Below are 14914 nucleotides of genomic sequence, written 5' to 3'. Positions count from 1 at the left end.
CTGCTGAAGCACCAGTGTGTCCACAATGGGGAGAGGCCCTTCAGCTCGCCCGAATGTGGAAAGAGGTTCATATTTTCCTGCAACTGTCGGAAGCACCAGCAGGGGCACCAACGCTCCCAGCAACCAGATCCCACCAGTGACGCTGCCTTGGGTCACCCCCCAGGACTGAACATCCTGCCAGTCCTGACAGTTGGTGCAGTGGGAGAATAGGTGAGCTGTTTTTGTTTTCTGCTGGACTGCAATTGCCTCCCCTACACCCCACAACCACAACCCCATGGTGGTTCAGGGATTGCACTGCTGTCTCATGGCACCAAGAACCCAGGAATAATTCCACCCTTCGGGGTCTGTGTGCAATTTAGGGAGGGTGGGAAAATGGATCTGACTGGGTTACTCTTCGGAAGATCAGTGCAGATGTGTTGGGCTGAAGGACCTGTTTCCACATTGTCGGAGTTCAACCATACGATGAGCTTTTCTTTCAGTGGACAGTGCTGCTCAATGAGCCCGGGACTCCACATTGCCAAATGAAATGATCCAGAGAAACCTAAGACCGCAAGACCATCGGAGCAGAAGTTTAGCCATTCGGCCTGTCGAGTCTACTCTGTCATTCGTTAGTGACAAAAGTCGCGCAGATGGGATTAGCTTCCGTGTGAAACAGGCCATTTGTCTCAACAAGTCCACACCGACCCTCCAAAGAGTAACCCATCCAGACCCATTTCCCTCTGACTAATGTACCTACCTCTACGGGCAAGGAAGCATGGCCAAAGACATGCACATGTTTGGTTTATGGAAGAAAACAGGATCACCCAGAGAAAACCCACGCAAACTCTGGGAGAAAGTGCAAACTCCTCACATACAGTCACCAAAGGCTGCAATCAAACCTGGGGCCCCGGCACTGTGAGGCTGCAGTGGTATCCACTGAGCCACTACATACTGCAAGCCGAAGCAGGCAAGCAGCAGTTTGGGAGAATACAGCAAGCCAGGCAGCCCAAGATTGTGGAGTAGTCAGCGTTTTGGGTATTAACCCTTCTTCCAGACTGAAAAGTTGACGTCTCTGTGAGAAATGATTTACGGGAATGTTGTAGGGGGTTGGAGGATTTGAGCTACAGGGAGAGGCTGAATAGGCTGGGGCTGTTTTCACTGGACCATCAGAGGCAGAGGAGTGACCTAATAGACGTTACAAATTCATGGGAGGAATGGACAGTGTAATAGACAAGGTCTTTTCCCTGGGATGGGGGAGCCCAGAACTAGAGGGCAGAGGTTTAGGGTAAGAGGCAAAATATATTAAATGGACAACTTCTTCATGCAGTGGGTGGTATATATATGAAATGAGCTGCCAGAGTATATGGGTCAGGTGCTGTCAAATGGGACTAGATTAATTTAGGATATCAGGTCAGCATGGACAAGTTGGACCGAAGGGTCTGTTTCCATGCTGCATGTGTCTCTGACTACTGGTCCTGATGTAAGTTTAAAATAGAGTCCAAGTAACTTTGAATAGTTCAATCTTGTTGAGCTCACCTCCTGAAAAGTTTCAGATGAATCCCTCTGAGCGATACTATTTAAACATGCTGAGTTGGACAAAGTATCCCATCAAGTTCAACACAAACCCAGAGATGAAGAAGTCAGAAGTCAGAACATCAAGGGGACCAAAACTGAGAGAGATCTTGGGTTGCGGGTTAGTAGCTCCGAGAAAATGGAGTTGTGGGTAGACGGGGTGGTGAAGAAGGCTTTTGGCATGCTTGCTTTCATTGTTCAGATCCTTGAGCACAGGAGTTAGGACGTCTTGTTGCAGCTGTCACACATGCCACACAACAACGATCGGCGTGACACTGCCCCCCCCCCTCTGACTGGCTGTCCCTTTGAATATCTGGGGGAAGATTAGACCCACCTGCCTGTGTTTGGCTCATATGTATTTATCCAAATAATTTTAAACATTGTAACATGACCTGCATCCACCACTTCCTCTAACAGTTCATTCTACACACGAACCACCTTCAATGTAAAAAAACATTGCCCCCCCTCTCAGTCCTTTTTAAATCTTCTCCCTCTTATCTTAAAAATGTACTCCCAAACTTTGAACTCCCCTACCCTTCAGGAAAAAACACTGGTTATTCAAGTTATCTTTGTCCCTCGTGACTTCATAAACCTCCATCACCTCCACCCTCAACCTCCTACACTCCAGTGAAAAAGTCCCAGCCTATGCCGTCTATAAATCATTCTGGCAACATCATAGTTAAAAAAAGGTGAGCTTTAAGAATTGACTCAACGGGCAGTGAAGATTCAACCAGCTGATAGTGGATCTGAAATCACAATTAGATCAGGTTCGGACAGCAGGAAACCAGATAAGTTTTTACAACAAACCACAACGGTTTCATCATTTGACTCTGAATTCCAGATTTATATTGAATTCAGATTCCACCATCTGTCGTGGCAGGTTTTGAACCCAAGTCCCCAGAACATTACCTGAGTGAATAGTCTGGTGACAATAAAGTCGGCCATCGCCTCCACTGGACACATTGGCTTATTGTGTTTAGAGGTGACAAAGGAGCAAAAGGTTTCAGCAGCTGCAAAGTTGTTGATATTACACAAGGGAACATCAGCACTCTCAGTAATGGCACATACTGAAGCCAGGACCTCTTTCAGTGGTCAGGGCTCGGGAACCATAAGACATCGGAACAGGAAAATGCCATTCAACCCCTTGAGCCTGTTTTTCCATTCAATAGGATTGTGGCTGATCTGACATTCCCCAAATCTACTTTTCTGCCCTTTTCCTGTAACTGTTCATCCCCCGACTGATCACGAATCTATTGATCCTCGTTTTAAATGAGACATGAAGGCTGTCAACAGAGTTACTGGGATGGGGGAGGGGGGTGCTCAGTTCGAACTTGGGGACTAAAACAATGGCTTCACACTTCACAATATTTAACTAAGGGAATGTTTATAGTTTATAGATAAAAATTCCTGAAGAAGGGCTCATGCCCGAAACGTCAATTCTCCTGCTCCTTGGATGCTGCCTGACCTGCTGCGCTTTTCCAGCAACACATTTTCAGCTCTGATCTCCAGCATCTGAAGTCCTCACTTTCTCCTAGAGAAGCCCATGGAGTCTCACAGAGTGACACAGATGTACAGCACGGAAACAAAACCTTCAGACCAACTCGTCCATGCAGCCCAGATATCCTAACCTAATCTAGTCCCATATGCCAGCACTTGACCCAAATCCCCATAAAACCTTCCTATTCATATACACATCCAGATCCATTTTAAATGCTGTAATTATACAGCCTCCATCACTTACTCCAGCAGCTCATGCCGTACATGCATCACCCTCTGCGTGAAAAGGTTGCCCCTTAAGTCCCTTCTTTTCTTTCCCCTCCCCTCCCTAAAACTATGCCCTGTAGTTCTGGACTCCCCCATCCCAGGGAAAAGAACTTGCCCATTTGCTCTATCCATATCCCTCATGATTATATAAACCTCTACAAGGTCACCCCTCAGCCTACGACGCTCCAGAGAAAACAGTCGATTCAGCCTCGCCCTATAGCTCAACCCTCCAACCCTGGCAACATCCTTGTAAATCTTTTCTGCACCTTTTCTAGATTCACAACATCTTTCCGGGAGGAAGCAGACCAAAATGACATGCAATATTCCAAACGTGGCCTGACCAATGTTCTGTACAGTGGCAACATGAGCTTCCAACATCTATCCTCGATGCTCTGACCAACAAAGGAACGCACACCAAACGCTTTCTTTACTACCCAATCGGCCTGCGTGTCTACTTTTAAGGAACGATCAACCTGAACTCCAAGGTCTCTTTGCTCAGCAACACTTCCAAGGCACTTAACATTAAGTGTAAAAGTCCTGCTCTGATTTGTTTTTCCAAAATGCAGCACCTCGTATTTATCTACATTAACCTCCATCTGCCACTTCTCAGCCCATTGGCCCATCTGATCAACGTCCCGTTGTAATCTGAGGTAACCTTCTTTGCTGTCCACTACACCTCCAATTTTGGTGTGATCTACAAACTTACTAACGATACCTCCTCCGTTCACATACAAATCATTTATATAACTGACAAAAAGTAGCGGACCCAGCATCGATCCTTGTGATACACCATTGGTCACAGGCCTTCAGTCTGAAAAGCAACCCTCCATCAACACCCTCTGTCTTCTTTCTTCTAGCCAGTTCTGTATCCAAATGGCTAGTTGTCCCTGCATGTCTTGAGATTAAACCTTGCTCACCAGTCTCCCATGAGGAACTTTGATGAACGCCTTCCTGAAGTCCATATAGATCACATCCATCGCTCTGCCCTCATCAATCCACTTTGTACTTCTTGGAGAAACACAATCATGTTCGTAAGACATGATTTCTCAAGCATAAAGCCATGCTGACTATCCCTAATCAATTCTTGCCTTTCCAAATGCATGTAAACCCTATCACTCAGGATTCTCTCCAAAAACTTGCCCGTCACGGATGTCTGGCTCACCGGTCTATAGTTCCCTGGCTTTTCCTTACCACCTTTCTTAAATAGTAGCACCATGTTAGTCACCCTCTAGCCTTCCAGCACCTCACCTGTGACTATTGATGATACAAATATCTAATTGAGAGGCCCAGCAATCATTTCCCCAGTTTCCCATATCGTGAAAGGGTACTCCTGTTCAGGTCCTTGGGATTTATCCACTTTTATGCATTTCAAGATATCTAGCAATTTCTCATCTGCCATATGGACATTTTTTCAACATGTCACCATTTACTTTCTCACATTCTATATCTTCTATACCCTTCTCCACAGTAAACACTGGTGCATAATATCCGTTCAGTATTCCCGCCCCCCACCCCGCCACGATGTATTTCCGCTCCACACAAAGGCCGCCTTGCTGATCTTTGATGGGCCCTATTCTCTCCCTTGTTATCCTTTTGTCCTTAACGTATTTATAAAAAAACCCTTTGGGTTATCCTGAACTCTATTTGCCAAAGCTGTCTCATGTCCCCTTTTTGCCCTCATGATTTCCCTCTTCAGTATGCTCATACTGTCTTTATTCTCTTAGGATTCAGTCGATCTCTCTGTCGATACCTGACGTATGCATCCTTCTTTATCCTAACCAAAATCTTCTCTGGTCGTCCAGCATGCCCAACACCGATCAGCCTTTTCGTTCACCCGAACAGGAATATACTGTGTGTGGATTCTTGATATCTCATATGTGAAGGCTTCCCATTTTCCAGCAGTCCTTTAACCTGCGAACAACTGCCCCCAATCAGCTTTTGAAAGATCTTGCCTCATACTTGAGTCTTCCTCCAATTTAGAACTTCAACCTTAAGATCTGAAATATTATTTTCAATCACTATTGTAATGTTAATAGAATTATGGTTGCTGGCCCTTAGGTTTTGCACCCTCTCCAGTATGTACATCCTCATTGTGAATTAGAAAATTTCCTTGTACACACTTAACAATTTTCTCTATTTGGCGCATAAGTAAATGGGCAGGAGTTATACCTTGGGTCAACTCTTCCTTCATTCCTATCAACCCTAACCCAATAGTCCAACGGCACTTTACCTTGCAACTGCCGAATGTGTGACACCAGCCCATTTACCTGCTCCCTCCTCACTATCCAAGGGCCAAAACTTACCTTCCAGGTGAAGCGGCACTTTACTTGCACTTCCCACAACCCAATCTACTGCATTTGCTGCTCACAATGTGGTCTCATCTACAATGGGGAAAACGAAGCATAAACTGGGTGACTGCTGCACAGAACATCTACGTTCTGCCCGCTAAAAAGACCCTGAGCTTCCAGTTGCCTGCCAATTCCACAGCCCACTCTGTTCCCTGGCCAACATCTCTGTCTCAGGATTACTGTAGTGTTCCAGCGAAGCTCAGCACCAGCAGAACGAAGATCACCGAATATTTCACTTGGGGACCATACGTCCTCCGGTCCCAATATCGAATTCAATAATTCTAGGGCCTGAAATCCACAGTATCCTCGTCCCTTCCACACACACAAAGCCTTGTTATCACACAGTCTGTCATTACACACTACCTATTCTTAGCCATGAACAGTCTCCATTCACCCTCCCACGCAGATCTTTGTCAACTCCCTTTCCTGTCCAACAGGTCTTCCCTCGCTTTGGGCTCTGTACTGATCTATCATTTACTGCATCCGTCTTCCTCCCACAATATCTCCTGCATATAAACCAACGTTTTCCCAATCACCATCTGTTCTGTGGAAGGGTCACCGGCAACTCCTGTTTTTTGTTCCTGATATACAGCATCCGCAGTTCTTTCAGATTTTTATTGAGGTAGAGTTGGAAATTGTTTCGAGAGACAGAAGGAGACGGGGGAGAGACAGAACAGACATGAACTGTTGATCTCCGTTGTTATTCATAATGTAAATTAATTGCAGTGCGATCACTTCCCTTAAGCACGTATAGAGTTCACAAGCCTCTGTGAGTTTGTGGCGCAACGGTAGCGCGTCTGACTCCAGATCAGAAGGTTGCGTGTTCGAATCACGTCAGGCTCACTAACGTCCGCTTCTTACGCTTCTAGTCGTTTTCAAATCAAGAACGGAGCGCGTCCACTCCGGACACCTGTTGAGCCAAATGTTCTTTACGGAAACTTTCGATCTCACATGAAGCTTTGCTGTCAGTTTGATTTGTGAACACTGTGTCTGGGAGGTGGTGTGCCCATTGTTTGGGGAAATGCTCAGCTCCCCCAGTTCATCACGGGATTTCAACACAGCCGCCTCCCTCTGGGCAGCCGCTTCATTCAGTTGGTGACAGCGCGGTGTGAATAACATAATACCAATATTTTTACAACATAATCCAGAGACTCCCAGCTTTCTGTTTCAATCTATCAGGAGAGTGACAGCGAGTTCAGATAGAAATGTTTCCCACCAACAGCAAATCCTTTCCTCTCACTGGACACAGTTAAAATTATCTTTATTCAACAGAAGGAGTGGAAACTACAGTCTGACGGCCCCTCTCCACATTAACGCTGAGCCTGAAATCCAGTGTCAGTAAAATCCAGTGGCGGGCACTGATTTGGTTCAATCGTTTTTTTTGCCAAGTGTAATTCACCGAGAGGATACTGCTTTGTGAAACAGCGTGGGGAATTACTGTAGGGCCTCCTGCGCATGAAACACACCGCAACTGATGTGTTTCACCTTCACCAGTTTATTCCTATCTCGGAGAAGAGAGGTTTGATGATTCGGATCACAGCAGCCCGACAGAGAACAGGAGAAGAGCACTCAGACCTTCACAAGCTTATCACCACAGCTGGGTCATCGTGGCCCGTGTATCAGTATGGGATAGAAATCTGCATCTACTGACTGGAAGCACAGCAAATTGGAGTGCTGGTGGGACTATCACACAGGAGAAAACGGCTTCGACCTATTAACTGGAGTGGCTCCCAATGCGCAACTCCGCTCACCTCAACTGAATAACTGTAAACAAATTACTCAGTGATTCAAAGGGATACTCGGTTTTGAATCTGCACTGTGGCATGTACCTTCGAGAATGATGTCAAAACACCTTCATTGCTGTGATGGAGTATCCTGTTGGGCGGAATATATCCGTTGTCAAATTTTCCACGTTCTGAAGGTCCAACTCTGATTTCACTCAGAATCACAAAATGTGTGACAGCGCAGACTGAGGCCATGAACCCCCCTGAACTCTGTTGATTCAACACAATATGTAAATAAGTATCTGATTCTGTCGCCTTCTCCCTGTAAATCTGCACATTGTTATATTGAACATGCCCACCGAATTCCCTTTTGTGTCCATTGAATCTACCTCTTGATCACTGTCATATAGGAACTTACTGACCCCACTCCCTGTGCGTAAACGGTCTTCCTAATGTCACTTTTGCTTATTTTCCTGATGACTTTCAATCTCTGCCAAATCGTTCTCGATCTTTTCAGGCCTGGGAGCATTTTCACTGCATTATTTCCTCTGTCTAAAACCCTCATGACGTGGAAAATTTAATCAGACCAGCTTTCAGCCCTCTGTTCACCAAAGAGAACTGCCCCAACTTTCCAATCTCCCTTCATGACTGACATTCCTCATACACGGTACCATTCACTTCAACCTATTCAGCGCTGCCTGCAATGACTTCACTTCCCCGCTTCCTGAAGTATCACCCTCAGAATTGAGCGTAATACAGGTGGAGGATTCATTCAGACTCGGATTGTGCGGGCGACAAATCTGCAATACTTGTTTTCACTTTGAACAAGTGTTTCCCTTCGCCGTGTTCTCTGCAATGATACCTCTGTCCCATTCCTAATTCAGGCAGTCCCATCTGATTTAACGAAGCGGCTTTTTGAGAAAACTGACCCGGCATTTTTGCTCAGGTCAATTTAAGCAATTAAGGTTCACCTGGGATTGGAACCCGGCACCTCCCACACGTCTGTATAAGCTAGAAAACCCAAAGCTTGCATCAAACCCCGAGACCAACGAGCCAAACATCATGTGCATCCCCAACTGCTGAAGCAACTGGGAGTTGCTCAGTACGAAATACATTGTACATTGCTCCCAGAATTACAAGCAGCAAAGAGTTTCAAGAACATCTGCTTCTCTTTCTGTCTCTCTGGTTTCAGGACGCTGCTGTTTGTCCCGTCCCCAGGAGCCGGGCTCTCTCCACTGGTGGATAATTGAACCATTTCTTTTCTACTTACAAGCTGTGCTGGTCGAAGGCAGAGCCCATTCACTATTCTGCTCTCTCTCACTATTACGTGAATCAGGAGAAGTCAGTTACAGTCATGTGTAGGAAATGGGTAACTTTGAACTTGTTCCAAAGGTCTTGTTAACGGAGAGATAGAAAGATGCTGTGCTGTCGGGACAGAGAGAAATAGACACCGGAGACTCTTCCATCAGGTAAATTGATATGAGTGCATTTTTGTGCAGCCTGTTTGGTGTTCAGAATTTGTCTTGACACTGCAATCTTGCAGAAAGTCTTTTATTACACGGGCGTTGGTTTCTTTACTGCAGGAATGGACCAAACCAGCAAGTCATGTGTTACAACTTCTCCGGTTCATTGCCATCTGAGAGAAACGGTTTAACACTTGAGAACAGGACACACTGACAGAGAACAGAACAAGACCACTCAGAGCTCCACAAGTGTGTCAGCGCAACTGTATAAATTTGACTTGTGTATCGATGTGACATATTTAACTCAGATACCCGAAGTTTTGGGAAGCAGATGACAAGGCAAGGAACAGAACAGAGCGTTATAACGTTTTTCGTTATACGGGAAAGCTGCTAAATACGACATTGAGTGAATAGGAGAAAATGGTTTCGCTTCTGGGTTATGATCCCAGCATGCACCCGCTCTGCCATTCTCCTGCATTGCGCGGCAGCTTTTCCAGAGAAGTATTCAGCTTTTCATCTGGCGTGTGACTTGCATGTTCGAGAATGATTTCAAAAGATCTTCACTGCTGTAGTGTCATGTGCTGTTGTGCAAACATGTCGCTGATGTGCAAATATAAACTCAGAGAGCAATATAGACTAGAGATGCTGAGCCAGCTGAAACTTGCTCAGTGTGAAGTACATTCCACATTGCTCCAAGAATTGCAAGCAGCAAAGAGTTTCCAGAACATCTGTTGTCATTCTGTCCCCGGGAGGCTGATGTTTGTCTCATCCCCAGGAACTGGACTCTCTCCACTGGAGGATAATTAAACCAGTTTGTTCCTACTTGCAAGCTGTTCTGGGGGGCGGGGGCGGTGAGGGGTGAGTCTATTCGCTCTTCTGCTCCCTCAATTCCTTGCGGTGAGAGGTATCAGTTACACTAATGCGTCGGAGGTGAGCTTTGATTGTGAACTTTCTCCAAATGTCTGTTATCGGAGAGATAGAAAAATGCTGTGCTGGTGGATCAGAGAGAAATGGACAACGAATACTCTTCCCTCAGGTAAATTCGTATGAATACATTGTTGTGCAGCCTGCTTGGTGTTCAGAATTCCTCACACCCAGCAATCTTATGGAAAGTCTATTGCAAAGTGGGCATCACTTTCTTTGCTGCGACCGCGCAGCAGTTAACATCTGAGCCCCAAGTGTCCCAGATGAAGAGAATCCGAGTGAAACCTTCACTCACTGAGAGTCATCCCCACGGCCCTGAGCTGAGGGACTGCAGGCAGTCCAACATGGAAGGGACGGTTAAAAATGAACATTGTTGCTCCCTCAGATTGTCTGTCCCATAGACAGGCAGTGGGACAGCATAAACGGTTAGGATCATTCTCCCGCAGACAGAGGCGGTTCAGCCCATCGAGTCACGGCGACTCTCTATCACTTGTCTCTCTCTCTCTGAAGTTATTCACAATCGGTGATATCTGTCCTCATAGTGGGGGACGATGTCTGAGTCGTGATGCTTGTCATTCACGTCTGAACCAGGGTGGCGAATTACTGCAGAGAATGGCCGAAACCGCAAGGCATGGGTTTCAACTTTACCAGCTCATTAGCATCGTAGAGAACTGGGTTTGCGAATTAGTTCATAGGAAACCGACCAAGAACAGGAGAAGACCACTCAGACCTCCAAAAAGCATGTTACTTGAACCGTGTGAGGTTCGCGAGTGTATCGGTATGATACAGGACGTTCAGACACTCAGGAAGTAGGTTCAAAGGCAAGATACAGGACAGAGTACAGCACCATTACATAAAGGAAGCTGCTCAAGGAGACACGTTCGAGACTGGTGTCAAAGACCTCCACTGCTGTCGTGTAATATGCTGTTTCACAGACGTATGGAGACTGTGTAAATATACACTTCTTTCTCACTTCCCACATTCTGTCGGTCGAACTGTGATTTCACTCTGAATCACAGCCTGTGTCACAGCGCAGACGGACGCCATGCGGCCCACCTTCACTCTGCTGGTTCGTCAAAGTAAATAAACGTGTGTCTCTATTCGTATCATTCACTTACCTTCTCTGTGTATTTCTGCATATTGTTACTTGAAATATGATCAGGCACCTCCACTAATTCTCCCCCCACATCGGCACGGTTTCCGATTTTGTAAAGTTGATCCTGCAGCCCAAAACACTGCCAAATAAATTGATTGTTGAATCAATCGAGGAACGGACTCCTCCAGATTGGCCAAGAACAAAAGGACGTCATCAGCATGATGTTAAAGATCAGCCATTTCAGAAAGTCATTTAAATGTAGAGCTTTTCGAACAATAGGTGTGAATCTTGTCTGTGTCCCAATATCGAGTCAGACTGACATTGTTGTTCGAAAAGCTCTGCATTTAAATGAAATTGTTGAAGGTAATTTAAAACTAGTTCTGGGATTAATGTACCAAAGAACAGAAGCCCATTCTAAAATATGAAAGATTTAATCTAAAATTGTTTAGTGAAGGACATCTCCATGACCGTGGATTCCTTTGGCTATAAATCCTGTGATCATGATCTTATTGTCCATGACCACCTGATGAAAGAGCAGCACTCTGAAATGGAGCGATCAGTAAAAATGTCTCATTTGGATCACCCAAGGTTAGAAATGGAAACATATCTCTTCAAGGTTACAGTTTGATTTTCCCTTTCAACACTCTTGAAATGTAATGTGTTCCATTGTAGTGTTCAATTCTGATCCATTAAAATCAGTATCCAGTCTCATCTGAGTGCAGAAACCACTCAACTGACGGAACAAACAAAAACTTTTCGGTTTGCTTTTTAGATGTGACATCTTCTCTCCCTCCCTCTCGGGTGACCCAACAGGACTACCAGAGCTGGAAGTACCACTCTCGAAATACGATTGCAGACCTAGTTTTCTTGTGCTGCTGAACATAAGGATTTTAAAACTGCGATTTCCCCACGCAGGTGTGAAGCCTGCCGATTACAAAATGAGAAATGTCGTCAAAAAGAAAGGGAGACTGTTCCCCGGTTTCGTTTTTCAGATTCAAATCAGTGGAGGGTGGAAGATATGTCACTCATGTTAGGACTGGTCGGGAATCTGCAACCCACTGCCTGTCAGGGTGGTACAAGCAGATACCCACAGAGCTGCTTTTGAGGCAATGAGTCAAGTATTTGGAAATAAGACGAGAACAGTGTGGGGCGTGATGTCGTGATCGAAATGAAGCAGGCACCTGAGGATTAATATGTTTTATTTGCCAGTGAAAGATAGTGCTTCCCAAAGTTGTACTATGGAAGGGAAGCAGTGACTGTGATTATCTTTGGCTGTTCACCTTGTGAATGTTCCCATTGCTGCGCATGTCCGTGTTAACGTCAGAACTCTGCAGCATGGCGGTGTCAGGTCCGCACAGGGCCAGGGGCGCAATGGATGACGCATCTGACTCCAGATACCTGTTTGAAATGCACCTCACAGCTTCTTCACACACCCCAATTAATCTTTCTCATTGTCCTGAAGCAGGCATAAGGTTTGAATTCCCGATCTGCGGGAATGAGACTCTTTTAACTGTTTCGCGTCGGTAAGTGTCCCTGAGAACATCAGAGTCAAGTCACAGCTCTGTAAGAGGAGGGGAAGCTGAAAGAGACCCACACGCTGCTCACGGGCACATTTCACTTTCCGCAACTCACCGCCCCAACCACTGCGGCTCCTGGGAGTGGAAAGGGAACAAACACCAAAACCCAGTCTCAGGTTTGTAAATCTTCAGGAACTAAGAAAAATGTTCATCCCTTCGGACCTTCCATCCTGGGCTGACAGGGGTGATTTTAAATGGCTGTCCAGTCAGTGCCGATTCGTTTTGGCTGAAAAAAATCTTCCTTAACTCATCCCAGCCTCTAGGTTGGAGAGGTAAATTGGGGATGGGGGGTGTGCTGGGGCGAAGGTAGCAAAGAGTAAAATAGGTGAATGGTGGTGGGTATGGAGGTGATAGGTCAGAGAGGAGAGTGGAGCGGATAGGTGGGAAGGGAGCTTGGCAAGTAGAACAGGTCATGATGTCAGTGTTGAGCTGGAAGTTTAAAACTGAAGTAAGGTGGGGGGAGGGGAAATGAGGAAACTGGTGAAGTCCACATTGATGCCCTGGGGTTGTAGTGTTCTGAGGCGGAAGATGAGGTGTTCTTCCTCCAGGCGTCGGGTGGGGAGGGAGTGGCGGTGAAGCAGGCCCAGGACGTGTATGTCCTTGGCAGAGTGGGGGGGGGGGGTGTTGAAATGTTGGGCATAGGACGATGGGGTCGATTGGTACCGGTGTCCCGGAGATGTGACTTGACTCTCCAGTCTCCCCAAAGTTGTAGAGATCGCATCGGGAGCAATGGATACAAAAAATTACCTTGGTGGATGTACAGGTGAAAGTCTTCTTACCATCGCGGCACGGGTTCGATTCCCGAGCAGCGAAGCAATTCTCAGTAGAGCTACGCAGGTGCATGCATATCTCCCTGGTGGTCTAGTGGTTAGGATTCGGCGCTCTCACCGCCGCGGCCCGGGTTCGATTCCCGGTCAGGGAAGCAATCGTTTCCGTGTCTGTTGGCTACTAATTCTTCTTAAATGCGCTGTACAGTTATTTATTGATCTTCATAGTTCCTGGGTGCTGCAGTGTGTAGTGGATCGTTGAAATAGCATCCTGATGCAGATTTGTTTGTATGTGTAGGGATGTTTGCTTCTGTAGAAAAGTACTTGTTTCGCGTGTGTTGTTTTCCTGTAGAGGCTGTTTTGAATTTACCATTGACTGTTCGCTCTCCTGTGACATCTAGAAATAACACCTTGTTGTTGTTCTCCTCTTTTGTGAATTTTATGACAGTCAGGATATTATTGATGGTGTTGTATGTTTCTTCTAATTTGTTTCATTTTCTGATGACAAAAGTATCATTGCTGTAGCGGACCCAAAGTTTGGATTAGGTCGTTGAAAGGGCTGTTTGTTCGAGTCTCTGCGTTATTACTTCTGCTAGGAATCCTGATACTGGTGGTTTCATGGGTGTTTCGTTGATTTGTTTGTAGGGCTTGTTACTGAATATGAAGTGGGTGGTAAGGCACAGCTCCACGAGCTTGATAGTGTTATCTTTGCTGATGAAGTTGGTGCTGTTTGGTGTTTGTGTCTTTGGTTCTTCGAGTAGTGTCTCCAGTTTTCTTTGGCCACGTTAATGTTAATGGATGTGAACAGGGCTGTTATGTCAAAGGACAACATTATTCCATCCTCTTCTACCTTGGTGTCTTTGGTGTTCAAGAGTTCTTGGAGAGAGTAACTGGAGTCGTGTGAATCTTCGACTTGGTGTTTTAGTCTTCTGTGGGGGTCTTTGACTAGTCCGTATATTGGTGTTCCAAGTGGTGAGACTATGGCCTGAGGGGGGCTCCTGGTTTGAAGAGGAGGAGAACAGCAACAAAGTGCCATTCCTAGATGTTACAGTAGAGCGAACAGTCAATTGGGAACTTCAAACTAGCGTCTACAGAAAAATAACACACACAAACCAGGTACTTAATCACAGAAGCAATCATCCCAACACCCACAAACGAAGCTGCAGCATTACATTATTTCAACGAGCCAGTACACACTGCAGCACAGAGAAACGACGAAGAGCAGAAGAGAAAGACGTATATCGTGTATTTAAGGAGAAAGGGTACCCAATAAACCCAGTCCGCCAATTTCTCATTGATGCTTCCAAGCTGACTCTCAAAAATTCGGTTTGTCCTTCCATCCTTTCCTATTTTATTTTGTGGGTTTTGAAAACTTTCCCAATCCTCTGAATGAGTGTTGGAGTTGGAAAGTTATTTTGTGGCTGTACAGGGCATTGGAGTATTGTGGAATAATTTTGGAATATTGTGTGCAATTCTGGTCTCCCTCCTATCAGAAGGATAATGTGAAATTTGAAAGGGTTGTGAAGCACCAATGGGTCCACAGAGGGGAGAGGCCCTTCTGCTGTCCTGAGTGCGGGAAGGGATTAAGTGATTCCTCTGCAAGGCTGACGGAACAGTTGGCCCACGCCAGGGACGGCTGTTCTCCGGCCCGAAGTGCGAGATGGCCTTCTGCAGTTCTTCCCACCTGCTGAGACACCAGT

The 14914-nt window shown here is 45.9% G+C and overlaps 2 non-coding genes across 2 annotated transcripts; both read left to right on the top strand.

Moving 5' to 3' along the window:
- The first annotated feature begins 6434 nt into the window (after positions 1-6434).
- On the top strand, positions 6435-6506 carry trnaw-cca (transfer RNA tryptophan (anticodon CCA)). The gene has a single exon. It is a non-coding gene; the product is annotated as a tRNA-Trp (tRNA).
- A 6791-nt stretch (positions 6507-13297) lies between these two features.
- Positions 13298-13369, top strand: trnae-cuc (transfer RNA glutamic acid (anticodon CUC)). Its single transcript has one exon. It is a non-coding gene; the product is annotated as a tRNA-Glu (tRNA).
- The last annotated feature ends 1545 nt before the right edge of the window (positions 13370-14914 follow it).

The sequence above is a fragment of the Chiloscyllium punctatum genome, chromosome 36 (assembly GCF_047496795.1).
Source record: "Chiloscyllium punctatum isolate Juve2018m chromosome 36, sChiPun1.3, whole genome shotgun sequence".
NCBI classification, from domain to species: Eukaryota; Metazoa; Chordata; class Chondrichthyes; order Orectolobiformes; family Hemiscylliidae; genus Chiloscyllium; species Chiloscyllium punctatum.
The sequence above is the reverse complement of the archived record's forward strand: the minus strand, read 5'-3'. Positions and strand labels throughout refer to the sequence as shown.